The sequence below is a fragment of the Furipterus horrens genome, unplaced genomic scaffold, assembly GCF_987537825.1.
Source record: "Furipterus horrens unplaced genomic scaffold, mFurHor1.1.pri manual_scaffold_4, whole genome shotgun sequence".
Taxonomy (NCBI): domain Eukaryota; kingdom Metazoa; phylum Chordata; class Mammalia; order Chiroptera; family Furipteridae; genus Furipterus; species Furipterus horrens.
In genome coordinates this window covers 76,692,568-76,713,839 of record NW_028327174.1, presented here as the reverse complement: position 1 = coordinate 76,713,839, position 21,272 = coordinate 76,692,568, and the positions used below count along the sequence as shown (strand labels likewise).

At 39.6% G+C, this 21,272-nt stretch overlaps 1 long non-coding RNA gene across 1 annotated transcript in view; it reads left to right on the top strand.

Annotated features, from left to right (window-relative positions):
* The window catches only part of LOC150012255 (uncharacterized), a 31,506-nt gene extending 15,942 nt beyond the window's left edge, over positions 1-15,564 (top strand). Inside the window, exons 2-3 of the long non-coding RNA XR_016510733.1 lie at positions 13,752-13,995; positions 15,306-15,564. This is a non-coding gene — a long non-coding RNA (uncharacterized LOC150012255). The remainder of the gene's footprint in view (positions 1-13,751; positions 13,996-15,305) is intronic.
* The last annotated feature ends 5,708 nt before the right edge of the window (positions 15,565-21,272 follow it).

Below are 21,272 nucleotides of genomic sequence, written 5' to 3'. Positions count from 1 at the left end.
AGTAGATACCTGCAGCCGTGGAGAATACCAGATCCTATGTACAGGGTAGGCGAAAGTAGGTTTACAGTTCATATGGAAAATAATGCAGTAATTAATAAATAATACAAGAATAAACTTTCGTGTACTCACAACTGTAAACCTACTTTTGCCAAACCTTGTATATTATGCTTTTTTCCTATACATACAAACCTATGATAAAGTTAAATTTATAAATTAGGCAATTCCATGGATAGATCGGTTCTTATAGATCTTAGCAACCTTGGAGTATGATTATTTTTCTTTCCTTATTGAGTACTTCTACCTTTTTACGTAAATGAAGTATCTTACAGCTTGGGCATATCTGAATTGCCAGCATCACTGCTCTTGTGCTTTGGCGAAGTTTAGTAAAGTAGGGTTGACTGAGCACAAGCACTGTGAGCAATACCTTGTTAATTTGATGACGCAAATGGCTACCACGTGACTAAGAGGTGGGTGACATACCCCGCAGAGGGCTGGACAAAGGGATGATTCGTGTCCTGGTCAGCTTAGAGCAGGACTCACAAGATTTCATCTCACTATTCAGAATGGTGTGTAATTTAAAATATATGAATTGTTTATTTCTGGAATTTTCCATTTAATATTATCAGACCATGTAACTGAAACTTCAGAAAGCAAAACTGCAGATAAAGAGGGACTACTTAGAAGCACGTGCTTAATAAATATGGTATAGTCCTAGGAAGAACACAAACTTCACAGTTAGATCTGCTTTGGAATCCTAACGAGGTTGCTTGTTGGATTTACATAATCTTGTTTAGTCGTTTTATTTTCTCATCTGTAGAGTGGGTCTAGGAAAGCTTGTGTTGTTACTGAGGGATTAAGTAACTGTATGTGAAGCGCTTACTACTGTATCAGATACATCTTGACTTTCAATAAATGAAAACTATTATTATGACAAAGTTATAGAAGAAGGCTGCAAAGTCTTTATCTCCTGAAGACATTGAAAAACTGGAGAGGTTTTCACTAAATTGTGATGTTTGGTGTGGTCCTGGAAAAGGGAATTTGATAGCCTTCCCCACATTCCCAACAAATACAGTACATCTTATCTTGTCCCCTCAACACAAAAGAGCGTATGATTGGTATAGTAATTGAAAATATTCATTAGTACATGAAGTAAAACTCTACTTTTCTCTACTTCCATTCTCCATGGAACCCCCAGGAAGGGTTTGATGAATACCCTTTCATACATGGGGAACAAACACATATACATATATGCACACACTTGTTTTGTAAATATGGTCTTAAATTGTGCATGTATTTCTGCAGTTTGCTTTTCCACATGACAATGTATCACAGACAATTTTCTGTGAAAATTCACAGAGTTCTATTTAGTTTTTATTTTAATTTTGCTTTAGTAGCTAGATGAAATTCCATAGTATGGATGTGGCATTATTTGTTTAATCTGTCTTCTGCTGTTTGACTTTTAGATTGTTTCCTTTATTTTTTTATTTTTACTTTTTGGCCATAACAAATGATGCTGCAATGCACAACTGTGTATGTTTTTATATCTGCAGGATATAGTCCTAGAAATATACATGGCTAGGTGAATGTGTATTTAATATTGTAATAGGTTAGTTTGAGAAGACCCTACTAGACTCAAGTTAAGACTTACTCTAACTGACCTCAAACCAATATGTATGGCTTGCATTACTGAAAAACAACTTGTTAAAAAAAGGCCTACTGACCATCAGGTCAGTGAGCATTAAGAGAATAAGGTTGGAAATAAATGTTTATTTCTCTTGGACTCTGGAAGTTATAGGATTGTCGTCTTCATAGAATTTGTTTCAGTAACTCCTATCCCCTGGGAAGAAAATTGCAGCTTTGAAGCTTCGGGATTTGTTGAAAAGGAATGTCCTTAGCTGATTTAAAGCCATGCCAGTGGCTCAAGTTAGGTCATTAGTACCTTTTAGTCAACAGTGTCAAAGAGGTGTGGGGGATGGCAGTTTGAAGTGGGATCTTTTTCATATCCCTGAGGAGACTGTCAAGATAACCAGAGCAATTTTCTCCTGTACTTTGAAGAGTGAAATCAGCTTGGAGAAAACTTGTCTTATTTTAAGGGAGAAATTCAGCATCTTAGTCATCCAGCTCATATAGCTGCCACCTCTCCTAGCAGGATTGAATCTGCCCGTCTGCAGCGTCATGTCAGGGGAGAGGAAAGCTGGGGGCACTGCAGTGGAGGGTTCTTCTCCTTCTTTGCCCTCCATGCTCTCTCACCTCCTCCTGTTTCAAACACTCCGCGGCCGAGAGCTAATCCACGTTTGCAGAGAGGGAGAACAGTCCTGTTCTGATCTCAGAAGGAAAAGCATCAGGGCCCTGGGGACCCTTCCTGGGTTAAAAATGCTTCCCTTAATGTGCTGATTTGTCTCCAAGAAAAAGTCTTCTTTTTTCCTAGTGCCTCCAGAAGAGGAAATTAATTTCTAGCTTTGAATTCATTTTCTTTTTAATGTAAATTTGAAACCCTTTTATCAAAGATAATACAAAGACATAGTTTCTTTTACATGCACATAGTTTAAAATTAAGTAGTGCAAATGTACTTATAATGGAAAGTAATATTTTCCCACCTTTCTCCTCCTCAGCTCTGCTCCCATTTTTAACTTTTTTTTTTTTTGATGACTGCCTCCAGCTCTCCAAATAGAATTCTTATGCTGCTACATTTTTAAAAAAAATTAATTGTATATTATTTATTGATCTGCTGTTATATGGGAGAACTGACTTCACTTATATTTCCTCATCCCCTTTTTTTTCTTCCATCCAGTACAGTTAAATCATTTTAAATTCCTAATGGGTAATTGTGTGTTAGGTTGCTTTCACTTCTATTAAGAAAAAAATCAATTCCAAATATTTAAGCAGTAAGGGAAATCTATTTTCCCACGATAAGGTGTCCCACAATAGGTCAGCTATAAGGTTAATTCATTCAGATAACGTCTTAAAAAATATGGGAGGCTATTCTTCCTTTAGATCTCTCCCAGAAGCCCAGCACAGATTTCTCCCCACATCTAAAAGCAACCACAAACCTACTACTAACCACTGACAAGGGGTGTGGAGTTACCACAGCTTAGATCAATCCCCGGCCCTTCCTGAGCACATGATTCCAAAGAATAATATGGACAAGGAAATACAATCTGGCCTCAGCTAGCAAGCACAGGCAGGGCGAAGCAGGCAGAGAGGGGAGGTGGCTGTAGGTGAGGGCTCAGGAACATCCACTGTAATCAACTCAGTAGCTTTAGCTCACTTATACTTTTATTTATTCTTCCACAGACTCTATGAAGTATTTCTTGAGTCCCTCGCCCTTCCCTTCAGCAATCTTGCTTCCCTTTTGCATCCCAACATTTGTCATCTGGGCTTTTACATCATCACTTTTGCTACTATTCACATTCCGCTCTGATCATTTTTTAAGTATTCTAAGTTTTATGCATAGGTTAACTCTAAATATTGAAAATCACTAATCAATGTTTATATTATCATGGTGTGTAATTCTTTTTCAAAATTGAAATTCTATCTTCCTCCAGTGAGTTAACTATGCCCGCCACTGCGCCTGGTGGATAGCAGCCACCGTGTTTGCTGAGTGCATGAATGTGCCCGAGGTTTTCATAAATGGATTCTGCCTGTAATGTTGGGGCAGGGTGAGGAAATGGGTGTGGGAACACTCCCAAATGTAGAACCAATCTTCTCAGGTTGGGTTGTGGTATTGAGATAGTTAAATATACTGTAGAAACAAAGCCTTTGTTTGGCATGGGAGGAATCTCGGACTGCGTATGTAAACTGCAATACTAAATGATTACTCTCCTCTAAGAACTGGAAGAACCTCCCCCAAAGACAGTGACAGGGCATGTTATTGCTGGCTTGTGGGACTTCGCCCAGTGCTGAAATGGTGCACCTGCATGCAGGGTGCAAAGTAATTCATTTTGGTTGGTGCTGGCACCTGGTTGCACACAGGAGAACACACAGGCTCTCAATTAGGATCTGCCTCAACAGGCCACCTCCCTGTGATAAATGACCCATGGGGAAAGACAAATGAAGCCTGGCACTAGGCAGGCTGTTCTCAGAGAATAACTCTGCTCTCTAGGTATTGTCAGTGAGAATTCCTGGTGAGGGGAAATGGACTGTGTCCCAGGGAGAAAGAAACACACAGGAGCGAGTATGGCTGCGAGGACTGGGGGTGAGGACAGAGAGTTAGAAATGTGAGCTTTTATATAGAAAATCTTTGTAGTTCTAATTAGAAGCAGAATGTGGATTCAGCTCAGAAGGCAGATCTGAAAGACTTGCCGCTCTGTTTCACTATTCATGCAATTCACATGATTTAGCATATCGGTGGGTAGAAACCCTGGTTACAATGTCGCTAATTAGAATATCTGTATTTGCACCTAGTGGACCATTTCCCTGGCTTTGCATCTCAAGTAGTGAGTGGAAGAGGGAATTTTAATGATGCCCCATTAAGGCAACTAAACAGTGTAACAGAGTTCACAATGCCTGAGCTGGCATTGTTAAGAAAATGACTTGTTCTGGGGGAATTCTAGTTCCTTAACAATTGGCGATTATTGTTGGTTCTCAAAGGACCATTGATTTAGGTACCTTTTAGGATGTAGGGGAAAAGGTAGGCAATGTGTCTTTGGTTTGCATGGGGAGGAATAATTTTATTCCTTTCATTGAAGTTGTTTTTTAAATGCTAATTATTTTGGAATAGTTTTCTCCCACCATGGGCCAACTTAAGAATAACTGTAGAAATCTAATTGCAGAGAAATGGTGAGTCAAAATTCCTCATCATTAGCTTTAGTATCAGGCAATAGCATGGGCTCTGTTAGTGAGTAGCCATTTAAGCAGCCTGCTGCTGTTCAAACCAAAATGTTGACTCAGGTTGGACCTGACCCTTGATGTTCAGGGCCTATTGAATCTAGGTCTTGTAATTTGGACACAGCTCCTCCCCATCTTCTCCCCTCACCCCACCCACGCATGTATTTCCCATCTTTACTTCAGGCTGGGCCAGATCTAAACTGGAGACCTGAGACTGTGGGTAGAATGTTTGCCGGAATCTGACTGGAGTTAGTGGTTGGGAGGGAGAGCTGTGGGTAAATGGTATGATTCACCCCATGTCAGAGTCTTTTCAGTATCAGGTTTGTCTTGCTTGCTCTTTGTACCTGTTTATTCACCTGCCTTTGCTTCCTTCTTTAAAAAAAATTGTTTATGTATTTATTTATTTTGAGAGAGAAGGGAAGAGAAGCAGAAAGAAAGGGAGAGAAACAATGATGTGAGAGAGAAATATTAATCGGTTGTCTCTCCTACACGCCCCAACCAGGGACCAAACCACAACCCAGGCATGGGCCCTGACTGGGAATCATACCTGTGACCGTTGGCTTTGTGGGACAAAGCCCAGCAAACTCAGCCACACGGGTCTGGGTGACTTTGCTTCCTTTTTGTTGGTAGCCTGTGCCCTCCAGTGTCATATTTTGATGCTATTTTGCATCAAAACAGCATCATCCCAGCTATAAAAGTGATGCCGCTATCTTCCTGACACAAGGGAAGTCCAGGCCTGTGGGAGACCTGGAGGTTTTGCCCCACCTGACGTGGATGTCAAAGTAGTTTCTTTGCTCTTACGGATGGCTGAGTCACTTCTCCTAGGATGCATGCCTGCTATCTGAAATTTTAACCTATCATTTCTCCTTGTCTACTTTTTCAATCTTTCTTCTTCCCCTGGCTTCTTCATTTAGACACACAGGTATTTATATTTCCCTCCTAATTAGCCATACCTTGTTTATATCTATGTACTTATCTCTGCCTTATCTCCATTTTCTCTGCCTGATACTCCACAGAGCTTGGCCAAAGTTCTTGAGTCAAGCCATACTCATTGCCTTCGTACTTCGTCAACCACATACCCCTTGATCCTTCCCAATCTGTCTTCTCCCCACATTTATCTGAAACAGCTTTCTTCAAGTCACTAGTGCCTTTTTTTAATTTAAAAATTTTATTATGGAAAATGTCAAGCATTCGTAAAAGTAGAGAAAAGATTATTCTTATTGAATTCCTGGTGATTTCTTCCTCATGACACTTTCTTTTATAATCGTTCTCACCACTCCCCCGCCGCATCCCCTCCCTACTGCAGGCCAATTGTGTAAGTTAAGGGACTATGGAAATTGAACTCTGCACCTCTAACAGAAGAAAGACATTAAAAATATACATAACCACCATATCATACCTAATAAAATTAACAGTCCCTTGATATCATCTCTCAGTAGATACTTAAAATTTAAAAAAATTTTTTTAAAAAAATATGCTTTATTGATTATGCTGTTACAGTTGTCCCAATTTATTTTCCTTTTGTTCCCCTCCACCCAGTGACCCCCCTCCCTCCAGTTGTCGCCCCCCTTAATCCACGCCCATTGGTTGTGAATATAGTTCTTCTCAACATCTTCCTGTCTGCTCCACTCCCTCCTACTATGCTTAATTCCTTTACCATCTCCCTCCCTTTCCCCCCTTCCCCCTCCCCGCTGACCTCTCCTCATAATATTCCCCATACCTATAGTTCTTTTCACACTCTCGTTGCCAACTTAGTTTGCCTTTGTTTCAGTTCCCTAGCTTCTGTTGTTGGTTGTTGTGCTACAGTTTTCATTTTAATGTTCATAGTTTTGATCCTCTTTTCTCCTAAACAAGTCCCTTTAACATTTCATATAATAGTGATTTGGATCTGATGAACTCCTTCAGTTTTACTTTGTCCTGGAAGCACTTTCTCTGCCCTTCTATTATGAATCCCAGCTTCGCTGGATAGAGTAACCGTGGTTGTAGGTTTTTGCTTTTCATTACTTTGAATATTTCTTGCCAGTCCCTTCTTGCCTGCACAGTTTCTTTTGAGAAATCAGCTGACAGTCTTATTGGGATCCCTTTGTACGTAATTCTCTTCTTCTCTCTTGCTGCTTTTAAGATTCTCTCTTTATCTTTAATATTTGACATTTTGATTATAATGTGTCTTGGTGTGGTTTTCCTTGGGTTCAGTTTTTTTGGAACTCTCTGTGCTTTCTGGACCTGTAAGTCTATTTCCTTCCCCAAGTTAGGGAAGTTCTGCTTCATTGTTTTTTTCACATAATTGTTCAATTTCTAGTTTTTCTTCTTCACTTTCTGGCAACCCTATGATTCGGATGTTGGCCCACTTAAAGCTGTCCCTTATGTTTCTGAGCCTCTCCTCATTTTCCTCACTTTTCGTTTCTTCTTTCTGCACTGGTTTGCTGTTTGTTCCTTCCCTGTGTACCAATTTGTTGATTTGATCCCTAGTTTTCTATCCTCACCATTTGTTTCATATGTGTTTTTGTTCATTTCAGCAGGACTAGCCTTCATTCTTTTCCTGTCTTGTTTAAGATATGCTGTTAAGGTCTGTAAGCATTTTTACAACCAAAGCTCTGAACTGTGCCTCAGAAAGATTTCCTATCTGCTGTTTCTTTTTTTTTTCCTTCAGCACTCCCCTTCCCTCCAGCAATCCCACCCCCCTTAGTTCATGTCCATGCGTCATGTGTATAAGTTCTTTGGCTTCACCCTTTCCTATATTATTCTTAACTTCCTTTTGTACCAACTGATTATGCTCCTTGATCCCTGCACCATTCCCCCATTTCTCCCCGTCCCTACTCCCAGCTGATAACCCTCTAAATGATCCCCATACCTATGATTCTGTTCTTATTCTGGTTTGCTTAGTCAGATTTTGTTTTTATTTTTTAGATTCAGTTGTTGATAGTTGTGAGTTTGTCATTTTAGTGTTCATAGTTTTGATCTCTTTTTTCTTAAGTAAGTCCCTTTGACATTTCATATAATAATGGCTTGGTGATGATGAACTCTTTTAGCTTGACCTTGTCTGGGAAGCACTTTATCTGCCCTTCCATTCTAAATGATAGCTTTGCTGGATAGAGTAATCTTGGTTGTAGGTCCTTGCTTTTCCTCATATTGAATACTGCTTGCCAGTCCCTTCTTGCCTGCAAAGTTTCTTTTGAGAAATCAGCTGATAGTCTTATAGGCGCCCCTTTGTAGGCAACTCTCTGCTTCTCTCTTGCTGCTTTTAGGATTCTCTCTTTATCTTTCACCTTTGGCATTTTAATCATGATGTGTCTTTGTGTGGTCCCCTCTGGGTCCAGCTCTCCTGGGACTCTCCGTGCTTCCTGGACTTGTATGTCTATTTCCTTCACAAAATTTGGGAAGTTTTCCTTTCTTATTTTTTCACATAAGTTTTCAGTTTCTTGCTCTTCCTCTTCTCCTTTGGCATCCCCATGATTTGGATGTTGGCATGTTTAAAGTTGTCCCAGAGGTTACCAGTTCTCTCCTCATTTTTTTCAATTCTTGTTTCCTCATTCTGTACTGGTAGGCTGTTTTTTTTCTTCCTTATGTTCCATATTATTGATTTGAATCCTGGTTTTCTTCCCTTCATCATTGGTTTTGTGTGGATTTTCCTTCATTTCACTTAGCATAGCCTTCACATCTTCTCTTATGTGTTTGCCTTATTCATGCATTTCTGTCAAGCCTGTGAGCATCTTTATCACCAGTGTTTGGAATTCTGTGTCTGTTAGGTTGGCTATCTCCTTGTCACTTAGTTCTCTCACTGAAACCTTGATCCATTCCCTCTTTTAGGCCATACTTCTCTGTCTCCTCATCTTGACAGGCTCCTATTTTTGTTAGGTAGAGCTGTCACACCTGTTACACTGTAAGGGGCAGAGCCTTATATATTCATCAATACAGGGTGACATGTTTCACCATGTTGTGGTGCTGTATGTGGGGGAGGGGTTTGAGAGGGAACAATGCTGCTTACCTAGCATGTGCCTTTTTACCAGGCACTTCTCCCACTTCTGTATGGCACTGGTGCCCCTCTAGCTGTTGCCTTGGCCATCATTCCCAGAGTGGGTGGGTCTGTCTCTGCTGTTTCATTAGATTAGATATTTACTGTCTGGTCAGCTGCATCACTGGGATATCTATCATGATCTGTGCCATCCTGACAGTTTTATGTTTACCTTTGCTTCCTGGGCGGGGCTGTCACACCTTCTATGCTATAGGGGGAAGAGCCCCGTGCACTTGTCATAATTGGGCGACCCTTTCACCATGCTGTGGCATTTTCTGTGGGGATGGGAGTCTAAGATGGATTCCTGCCGTTCACTCTCCGCTGAGAGACCGGGAGCCTCCTCCTATGTCCTCACCCTCTCCAGACCTCACAGTCCAAGACAATGGGTGTTTGCCTTCCTCAGCATTGGACTTACAAGCTGATGGGTCTGGTCTGCAGCTGGAGGTGCTCCCTAGGTGCTCCTTGCCTCCCCTTAAATATGGGTGTTGGTGTTTACCAACGTCCCACTGGCGTCGCCGTTGCTGCTGCTGACAGCACAGCTTGACCTCTCCCCTTGCTTCACCCCTCCTATACATCTGGATGAGCACCACTTCTTTATAACTTCATAGGTTGGACTTCCATTTATTTTCTGGAACTTCTGGTTATTTCTGGTTTTGTGGTAGTTGTGTTCCTTCTGAGTTGTGGAGGGAGACAGAACATGTCAGTCTACTCCATCTTGGCTGGAAGTCTCTCTCAGTACATACTTAAGTTTTCCTAAAATTATTTATCTTTTAATTACTAAAATCAATGGCTTTTTGTCTTTATTCCTTTGATTTGTTTTAACAGACATTTTGAACCTTTTAGTAGGGTTGTATTAAACTCAGGGTATAGTGATAGCCTTGCCTTGGCTTCACATTCATCATTTTTTCTTTTCTCAGGTGAGGCTTAGGGACATAGTCTGGATGCAGTCTCATAGATTCCTTTCCAATTCAATCATGTATCTCTGAGTACCATTTCCTTAAGGAAACCTTCCCCAGCTACTTTCACTTTGCCAGGTCCAATCCAAGTGTTCTTGCACTGTTCCCATAGCATCGCAGGTATACACATACATACCTCCATCATTTCCATGGGTTCCCAAATTTGTTTAATTGTTTGTTCCCACTGGACAGTGAGTTCATATTCATTCTTATATGCCTAATGCCTAGGTAAATAGTACAGCACCCAACTATGTAATTGAACCTGAATATTAACATTACTATTATTGATACATAACAGTAATCGAGTACTTACTGTAAAGTGCTTTCCATGCTTTATTTTACTTAATCCCGAGATCTCTTTAAGCAAAGCCCCATCATCACTATTATTATGTTACAAATGAAGAAGTCCACATTTGGTGAGATTGTCACTTGCCTAAGGTAAGAGAAAGGGTGTTCTGCAGAGGTCATATGACATAGAGGTTTGAGTCTCAGGCCCACTGTTCCTTGCCTATGAGATGATGGGCAAGTTTTGTTAAACGATGTAAGCTTCCACTTCTCTGTTTGCAATATCAGGATGGTGGAAATCTTGGCTTCACAGAAGAGTGAGTACTAAATGGGATAATGCATTTGAAGTCACTTGAAAACTGTTGGGTTTGTGAGAAAATCATGCATAATCTTTTAACTATAATTTACTGTTCTCATTTGGTTATAACTGCCTTTCATCTCCCGCTGCCCCACCCCCTCCCACCATCATGTAATGCACATAGCTGTGATTATAGCATGCATTTAATTTTATGGCCTACTTTTCCAGTTATGAACATTATAAGTTGCTATATTTTTTCTTTTTATTGTGAAGTATATCACATACATAGAAGAATGTATACAACAAAGTATATATATTTTAAAGAATAATTATAAAATGAAAAGTTATGAATAAACCAACTAGATCAAAACATTAACAACAGTTCAGAATGACCCTGTGTTCCTATGTGAATGTACCCTTCTTTTATCCTTCTAGAGGAACTGCTGTACTAGTTCTGTGTTCATCATGGTGTTTCTCTTTATAGCTCTGTTTCCTGTATATATATCCTGCAATAGTATATTGCTTAATTTTGAAAAACCAAATAGCAAGCACAAGCTTAGCTGTGTACAGAAGAGGCAAAGTTGCCACTGTTGGATGAAACAGAAAACAGAACCTCACAGAGTCACTGGGTTGTAGCCTGGACTCTGCTTTCCTGAAAGTTTTCAAAAGCCCCTTTTGAGGAAGTCGGGACATGGTCAGTCGTACTGCCTGGGAAGCAGAGCTTACACAGTTGGGGCATCTGGGGGAAGTGTAGGGGGCGTATCCAGTAGGAATAGGATGAAGGGGAAAGACTGCTTTGTATTTTTCATGTTTGTGTTTACCATGGCCTACCTCAAGCTGCCAGGAACAGATTAAAGCAAAACATTTCTCTAGAAAGAAATGAGTTTTCTCAGGTGATCCAGAGTTGGGTGTGAAGTGGAAAAGAGAATCATCAGCTTCATTATCATGGTTCAAACAAGCCAAGTGCATCTGGAAATCTGGGCCAGACTTCATTTGGGCATTCTAGCCTCAGGTTAAAATGATGACAAAAAGGCTGATGGTGACCCTCAGTGTGTCAAGTCTTTTGAATAACATTGTTCTGGTTCCTCTTTATACTTGTTATGTAACTATCATCTTGCGACCTTTTTTCGCTTTTCTCTTGGAAATTCCACTTGCTTTTCTTTGTGTTGGTCTTCCTGTTTTCTTAAATCTCGTGTTTTTCTCTTTCTTGTTTATGTCTTCATTTTGATGGAACACATTAATCAGCTTTCGTTAATAATGAGTTAATAGAAAATAGATTTTTTGAGATCATAAATGTCTTAAAATGTTTATATTCCATTTTCACACTTGACCGATAGTTGGGTTGAGTGCACAATTCTAGATTAATACCATTTGGAGCTATTTCACCATTGTCATCTTCTCTTTCTCAAAATTTGTAGAATTTTTTCTTTGCCCCACTGTTTTAAAATTTCACAGTAATGTGCCTCATTCTAGGTTTATTTTAACCTACTGTAATGGACACTCAGCGGGCCCTTTCAATCTAGCATCGCAGTTTGGGGGAATGTCCCTCAATTATTTTGTCGGTTATTTTATCCTCTTTGTTTCTGTTTCTGTAGCCTATACTACTTAGGCATTGGGTTTTCTGGACTGGTTCTTCTACTTTTATTATCTTTTTCTCTTATTTCCAATATTTTTTGTCTTTTTTATTATGTGTGAGTGTGACACCTATGGGAAATTTTCTCAACTGTCCTATTGTTTTTTTAACATTTTGGAACACATTTTTAACTCATGTGAGCATTTTTTATTCTCTGAAAATCTCTTTAAAAATAGGGATTTTTTAAATGAGTGCTTCAAAATCTCAGACACAGTAGCTTTTGGAATCCCCAGATGAGCTTCGAGCTCTCGCACTGCAGTCACCCATCTTTCTTGATTGCAGCCCATACATGTTCAACAATCTCAGGTGTTCTCCTTATTCCAGGCCTTCCAGAACATGTATCACTTTCAATAGATTCTCAACCATCTTTGAAGTGTTTGTGCCACACTTATATTTGTGCTGCACCTATTGCATCATCCCTGAAAGCCTTCTGAATCATCTCAATAGTTGCTATGGAAGAATGTTCAAGCTTAATGCAAAATTTGATGCAGATTCATTGCTCCTCTTTCTCAGTCATTTTGAATGCAAAAGACAGACAGTACACATGTGCACTCAATGGCATCTACCACCCCCAGTGACTAGTACAGTGAAGTTATCATTGTTCATGCATGTGCATTCCAGTCCACTCTCCTTGGCTGCCAGGGTACATTGATGTCATGCAAACTGTTCTCATTATATTAACAATTGCTGGACTTTTTCTTGGCAGACCTCATATACCCAAGAATAACTTTTAAAGATGAAATTTACTATATGTGTGATGAAAAATATACTGGGTGAGATTAACAGCAGATTAGGCACTGGAGAAGACAAGATCTGTGTACTTCAAGACAGTAACAGAAACGATCCAAAAGAAAGCACAGAGAGCAAGAAGCCTAAAAAAACCTTAGAGCACCATGCTCTGTGGGACAGTATCAAGCAGCCTCATCTACAAGTAATTGGACTCCCAGAGAAAGAGGAGAAGAGGAGCAAAAAATGTTCACAGAGCCCACCCATTCCTGGTCATTGTAGGAAGCTTGGAAAATTTCAGAGAAGGGCTTTTGGTGACCGTGACCCATGTTGCACCAGGTCCAGACTTGTGCTCTGCCAGGATGACACAGCTGTCTCCGGGCAGTCCCAAGCACTAGACCTGGAAAATTTGAAGGAAAATGCTCTAATGCACAGGGATGCTGGAGGGGCATGATGTAGGACAGGGGCCCCACTTGCCTCTAGTCTAAGGGTATGATCACATCCACCTTCTTTCTTGCCCCAGGGAAATATCTAAGGTTGTAGGTGGAAGATGGTAAAGCTTCTTCCAGCCTGAAGGACAGATTGCACAGCCCCCTTCCTCCCATCCCTGCTGCTGATGGCGCATGATGAGAGAGGGAAGTAAGCTTCTATTGTCTCATATCAGTGAGACTTCAGGATGTATCCGATACAGCAGCTACCCAATTATTTCTTCAATTAATCATTCACCTCCTCCATGTTTTAATTACCTGTGAACTTGGATAACCTCCAGAATGGCTAGTGTCACTGTGGTGATCCTTTTTTCTTGCACTATTTTGGGTTTCTTCCATCAGTTTATTACAGTGTGATTTTTATAGTTCAAGAATTTCAAACAACATTTCTAGTCTGCTGATGGCACTTTGTTTTCTTTTCTTTACACTGTTCCTTATCATTTTTGGGATTTGGGGTTAAGCGAGTAATTAGATTAGTGTGCTTAATCCACTATCTTGAGTTAATCTTCCTCACGTTGTTTTACAGTGGCACCTCGGTACTCTTCATTAGTTTATTCCGGACCTCATGGCAAATGCTGAAACTGACAAGTACCCAGCAAGTGACAAGCAATGAAGCATTTTCTCTTGCAGGGTAGCATCATGATTCATACAAGTTTTAGCAAGTGCAACAAGTCCCGAGCAAGCGCCAAGTGCAGAAACGTTTTTTTTTTTTCCCATCAAAATGTGATGAATATGGCATTTGACAAGTTCTGAAGCCAATGAGTACTGAGGTATGACTGTAATTTGCATTTTTTGATTCCTAGTGAGACTGAATATTTCCCCATATGTTTGTTTGCTAATTATTTTCTAATTTGTAAATTTTTGCTCATGTCCTTTGCTTCTTTATTTATTGCAATATTTATTTTTTTAAAGTTAAGAACTAGTGTTAGGCTTTATTCAAGCTCATTGGTTCCAGAACATGTCCTGTGCATGCCTATTTCCATGTCTTTCATCCTGCTGGTTCATGCTTTGAATCACTCCCTCTCCTCTGTCCTCTATCTGTTTAACTGGGTCCTTCATGATATTTCTAGAAAGACTAAGTTCAGCTACAGACCCAGTCTTCAGTTATTATTCCTCCGATATTTATTTATAATGGCTAATATTTATTTTTGCTAGGCTTTATACTTAGCATTTTACATATTGTATTTAATCCTTAAAGTGACCTTGTGCAGTAGGTACAATTATAAAATCCACCTTACAAACGAGGAATCTGAGGTTTCCAGATGAGGTTACATAACATGTCTAGAGTCACAAAGTTGAGGTGCGATGGGACAGGGACTCAAGCCCATCCTACCAGATTACAAAGCCCCTTAAACCATGGTGCTCTGTTTATTCCTTGAAAGCCCCATAGTCCCTCTGGCTGTGTCAGTTGTACATAGCATACTTAGTCTATGTATATATATATATATTTTTTCTGCTCTTATATATGTCTTATGTTTCCTATTCAGTTGTAAACATTTTAAGGTTGCATACTTTTTGCCTTGTAAATGCTTTTTGTATCCTCAGTATAAATCTCAGTGCTAACAAATGCTAGGCCCTAGGTAAAGTTTGTTAAATGCATCAATTGCTTAGGACGTTTTCTAGGTTAATTACTTACCTAATGGAATTGGAGGGGGGGCATGCAAAGCCAAGAGGCATTTCTCTTTATAATATATCTCAGCTCCTGCCACAGATTAAGTGTTGTCCCTCCTTGATTCCTATCTCTTATGGCAGGTTATTTGGAAGGTCTTAAGTGACAGCTTAGCACTCCATAGCATTCCATTTGTAATTATGAAGAACTAATATGCATGGAAATTTCCAGAAGTGTGCCTAATTTCTTTGGCCCTTTTGCAATCAGGTGAAACTTCCTAAGTGAGCCTGATTCTGTCACATCACTTTTTCAGTTAAAAATTTCAAGTCTCTGTAGTTACCCTTGAAAATTGCAGGAATTTGCAATAAGGACAAAGCAGTCCATCTTCAATAGAACTGTGAGAGCGCTTTAGGTTACTGCCCTTCCATTCTTGCCTAGAGTTACCGAGTTCAATTTTCTCTCTCTTTCTAGTCACTGAATCTGTATCTAAAGAAGAGAAAAAACCTACAATGCCATCAAGATGATGATAACCCTCAGCAATTTATATCCTATTCATTTTCCCCACATATTTTAGAGCTATTCATTTCCCAGCATTCCAAAGTCCACTTGTGCTGGAAGCTGTGATGAAGTCAGATTTTCTTCATATGAAGAGAACAAAGTGAAGCTGAAGATATGTATCTGGATCCTGGCATCATAACCTGAGATAATAATACTTAAGGGCATTTATAATTTTCACAGAAGATGAAATAAAATTCTCATCACAAAATTTATTTTCATTTACTTAACTTATGAATAGAATTATATTACAAAAAATTTATAGGAGGTGATTGCTATGAAATTTAATAAAACTAATGGTTTTAGACTCTTTGATCAACATTCAGATTTAGAAAAATCTTTGCAGTCCCCTTATGTCTTTATTGCTGACCTACAGAAGTTAGTAATGCAGAGCTTGCAATAGATATAAGCACATATAATTTTATTGATTCATATACACTGTACCTACTGTCAGGAAGGGTTGGAGGTAATTTACAATAAAGTTACAAGAATAATAGCCTGAAACACAACTCATTGCAAGATAATTATGTAAATTGTGACCATAAATGTGACTCTTGGTTAGGAATGTGTCTGGTTAAAATTCAAAGAAAATGTGACAGACAATGGTTTAAACAAGAAAGAAGTTAATTTTTCTGAAGCAAAAGAAGTTATGGCACCCAGGGCAGCCTATTAAGTCTATCAGGGACCCACGTTACTCCCATGTTTTTGCTCTGTTCTCCTTAGAGTGTGGCTTCAATGTCATGGTTGCAAGATGCTGCTTACACCTCAGGTATCTTGACTGTGTTCCAGGCAGGGTAAAGGGCAGAGGCAAAAGGCTAAAGGACACACCAGCAGGATGTGTATCTCTTCTGCTTAAATCTCATCTGCTAAAATTTGATCATAAGGCCAAAAGGATCTACATTAGGTGAGTGTTTTCAGCTGAGCACATTGGAGGATTGACCAAAAGAGGTTTGTTTTATTTTATAAAGGTATAAGGGAAAAAAGAATATAAAAATATAACTAATTTTTGCCATAGTAACTGATTTTAAAGATAGGCACATCTAAAATTTATATGGTCAAGTAGGTGTTTTTAGAAAAATATTTAAAATTTCCCAAGATAATAGCCATTCTCCCATTGCTGTTTTGCTTTGCATTTCCCTGATGATTAGTGATGTTGGGCACCATTTCATGTGCCTCTTGGCCATCTGTATGACTTCCGTGGAAACACTGCCCTGACTGATGTGGCTCAGTTGGTTGGGCATCGTCCCACAAACTCAAATTTCATGGGCTTGTTTTTGGGTCTGGGCACATGTCCAAGTTAAGGATTTGGGTCCCAGTTAGGGCATGTTCAGGAGGCAACCGATGGTTTCCCTCTTGATTCAATGTTTTTCTCTCTCTCCTTCTCCCTCCCTTCCCCTCTCTCTAAAAATGAATAACTTAATTAAAAAAAGAAGTAGATGACACTCTCACTTAATTCTGCCATACTTAGGGCCCAAGAAACCCTGGGTGCTTAAAAACATCTGTAAGGCGCTGAACCAATCCCGAGGCTGTCTCACTTGGGCCTTCATGTCTATAGAACTCAACATCCTTGTGTTCTGTTTTGCTTTGTTTTCCATTTGGAGACACCAAGAGGGTTAATGCTCAGCCTCAGATCACACTGTGGGTAAGGACAGAGTGGTGCTGTGCACGCTAGTCTCCCGATTTAGGTTCAAGTGTTGACCGTGCCATGCACCTTTTGCCAGTCCTCAAATGCAGGTTCACAGGGTATCCTCAAACAATGCAGATTAGCCCTGGCTGGTGTGACTCAGTGGATTGAGCACTGGCCTGTGAACCGAAAGGTCACTGGTTTAATTCCCAGTCAGGGCACGTGCCTGGGTTGTGGACCAGAACCCCAACTGGGGGCATATGGGAGGCAACTGCACATTGATGTTTCTCTCCCTCTTTCTTTCTCTTTTCCTCTCTTCCTCCCATGTGCATGCTTCATGGATGTAATTGAGCAGACAAGACAGATGCTCTGTGCTTTCTTTTTGTTGTCGCTTTCCCCAAACTGATTAGGTCTTGCTTTGCTGGCTTCTCGGTGAGGCCTCTAAAATAATCGGTGATGTTCTAGTTTCCTGTACCTACCAGTCACATCTTGTGGCTTTTAATACCATTTATGCATTCCAGGCTTCCAAATTACCTGCCTGTGTTTGAGACCTGCCTGGTATACCAGGCTCATTTATGCATCTACCAATTTGATACATCCACTTAGATATTGGATTGGGCATATACTTCACAGAACATTTCAAAAGAGCACTCCTGTTTTCACCATCTACCGTACTTGCTCCTCCCTAACACTTTCCAGTCTTAATAAATAAATTTATGTCACAGAAAAGAGAATTACTGCACCAAAGTCCTTGAATAGGCAGAAAGAAATGAGATCTAGTGCACAAGTGGAAGTGTTCGTTTCTGCTGGGAGAACAGTTAGTTCGCAGTGACCAAAAAGAAAGTAGGGTGCATGAGCACAGGTGTAGGTAGTGGTGGTGGGAGTTTGTGGTTATGATCTTTCACATTCACTGAGATGGGAAGCAAATTCTTCAGCTGAGGCCAATTGCAGAGGAGCGGTTGAGCACTGCACCAAAGCCACATCAAGCTCCAGAACAAATTACTGAACTTCCTGTGCAGGGATGGGACATCTTTTTAGCAAATGAGAAGTGGATCCACCATCGTTACCATTTTGTTGATATGTTTCTTAAGCATTTCTAATAAAAAACAGCACCCCCCCACTCTGTTTTTTTTTTTCATGATATTATTGTGGGTCAGAACCTGGGAAAGATGCCCCAGAATCTGGGTTTGTCTCATTGTCTTCCTGCAGACATCTGTTTTAAGTCCCTGTTAGTTTTTGTTGTTGTCTTGATACTTATAGCCAGAGTATTCCCAAGTGATACAGAATTGAACTCTGTATTCCAAAATAAGTGACTGGACAGTTATAAGACATTCTATTTTAAAAAACTATTGAAATTGCCCTGGCTGGTGTGGCTCAGTGGTCACCGATTTGATTCCTGGTCAGGGCACATGCCTGGGTTGCAGACCAGGTCCCAGATTGGGGGCATTTGAGAGGCAACCAATATATCTCTCACACACATTGATCTTTCTCTCCCTCTCTTTCTCTGTCCCTTTGCCCCTCTCTAAAAGTAAATAGATAACATCTTAAAAAAAACTATTGAAACAACTGCTTTCTCATACATAAAATTCTTATACACATTTTGGTCTCTTTATGGACTTTCTATTCTATTCCATTGGTGTATCTGTGTAGCACAAACATTCCTATTGCCTTTATCTTATGAATTATGATATATCTTTTCAACTTTATAATACTCTTCTTAGGTCCAATTTTCTAGTGATTTAGCAGAGTGATCTTTTTTACTTTTTAAGGGTCATGAGGCTGGTAAAGATCAGGGGCAATGTAGACATTACCTCAAGGTTTTATGGAAAGAAGATGAAAGCTGTTGGTATTTTGGAAGTTTCTTTAAAACACAACAATATTGCATGTAGACAATTTCAAGAGCAGTGTGATTTTAAGAAAAATAAAGCAAAGGAAAAATTTACTTCAAAGTCATAAGTAGCTGCTTTCTTTATGGGTTGAGAAAAAAATGCAATTTGAAAGTTGAGATCAACAGCACCGAAAGCATTAACAAATAGGGAAATTAGTTGTGCAGTAACAAGAAAATATAATGCCCCTATTCTTTCTGCTTAAGTGATAAGCAATTAGTTTGCTTTCTGAGACTTCTGATGTGATAGGAGCTGAGAAAAGCAGGCTCTTTAGTTTGCTAACTGAAGCTGTCAGTTGGGAAGGATATTTTGCTTGACAGTTGATTAGGGGCTAAATTGACTGAAAATATCGGTAATTTTTGCTGCTTTTTCATGTATTGTAACAGCAAGTATCTGCACTTTTTCTCCTGTCAGTTCTAAAGGCTAGATTTGAACAATTATCTGTGTAAGAAAAACTAATTTTGAATGGCAAAAGGGCAATAAGATTTGAAACCATTTGCTCTTTGAATGATAAGACTCTCATCTGAAAATTGGCTAATGTGGTTAAGTCTTGAAAAATGCCTTTAGAGATCTGTTAGAGCTAAATAATACAGTTCTGAAAAAATATATTGCATGCACAGTTTTCCATCTTATTCTTGATTATTCAGCAAAAACTTACTAATCCTTCCTGAGTCAATTAGTTTATACATTTATTGATCAGCATTTATCGAGTGGTTACTATGTGCCTGGCACTGTTCTAGATGCTGGAGGTATAGGACTGAACAAAGCAGATGAAAAGCTCAGTCCTTATAGATACATTTTATTGAGGAGATATAGCCAATAAAAAGATAAACAATAAAACAGTATGTCAGATAGTGATATTTTATGAAGAAAAATAAAGCAGGGTAGGAAGAATAGAGAATGATGGTATGGGGATACTGAAAGTTGATATTTAATTAAGGACCTAAATCAAATGAATAAATGAGGTAAGGAGCTCTCAGGAGAATGACTGTTGAAGGAGCAGGAACAGCAGGTGCAAAGATCCTGAGGTGGGAGCATGTTTGGCATATCTGTGGAACATTAACGTGGCAAGTACAAATGAGTTGAGTAGGCGAAGGGGAGAGTGCTGGGTGATGAGGCAAGGCTAATGGAGGGCCTTAGAGAATATGGTAAGGAATTCAGCTTTTCTTTTGAGTGAGATGGAAGATCATTTGGGAAATTTTAAGATGAGGAATGATATGAACTACATGTTGGAGCGTTATAACTTTGACTGCTCTCTGAAAATAATCTGGAAGGAAGAAGCATTAAAGCATAGAGGCCAATTATGGGCTGTTGAGTTAACCAAGGTGAAAGGCAATGGTGCTTTGGACCAGGCTGTATCAATAGGATGTTAAGAATACTGTAAGTAGTTACTGGATGTATTTCAAAGGTAGAACTGACAGAACTTGCTGATATATTGGGTATGTGTCAGAAAAGAAAGAGTAGTCAAGGTGACCTTGGAGGTTTTGGCCCTTACTGAGATGGGGAAAACTATATGAGCAGTAGTTTGGGATGGAGAATGGCAATGGAACTGGAAAAGATCAAGGATTCAGTTTGAGATATATTACATTTTAGATGCCTATTAGACATCCAAATGGAAATACTGAATAGATAGGTAGATATATGTGTTCAGGAGTAAGGTCTGAGTTCAAGGGTGAGGTCTGGGCTTGAGATAAAAAACTTGGAGTCATCAGCACATAAAATCATTAGACAGGCTAAGGTCACCCAGGATGAGTATGGAAAGAGAAGAGGTCTGAGCCCTGAGGCACTTCACAGTTCCTGGCATCATTATTGACTTGATCTATAACTTTTGACAAGTCCCTTGATCTTTGTGTTTCTCAATTTCTAATACAGTGAGCCACAAATCAAAGCCATATATGTAATTTAAATTTTTTAGTAAGTACATTAAGGAAAGTATAAAAAGAAAAGTGAATTAATTTTAATGACATTTATTTAACACAATGTGACAGGCAGAATATAGGACCAAAAGATGTCCAAGACCCCTATTTCTTACATGGCAAAGGGACTTCATAGATGTGATTAAAGTTAGGGACCTTGAGGTCAGATTATGCTGAATTATTCAGGTGGGCCCAATCTAATTACATGAGTCCTGAAGAGTAGAGATTCTGTCCCAGGCTGTGGTCCGAGAAGTGTGAGGAAGGGCAAAGGATGAAAAAGAAGATACTGCTGGCTTCAAAGGTGGAGCAAGGAGGCCACTAGCCAAACAATGTGGGCAACCTCTGGAAGCTGGAAGAGGTAAGGATGCAGAGCCTCACTGGAGCCTCCAGAAGGAACACAGCCCAATCACAACCTTTATTTTAGCCCATTGAGACACGGATCAAGCTTTTGAACTAC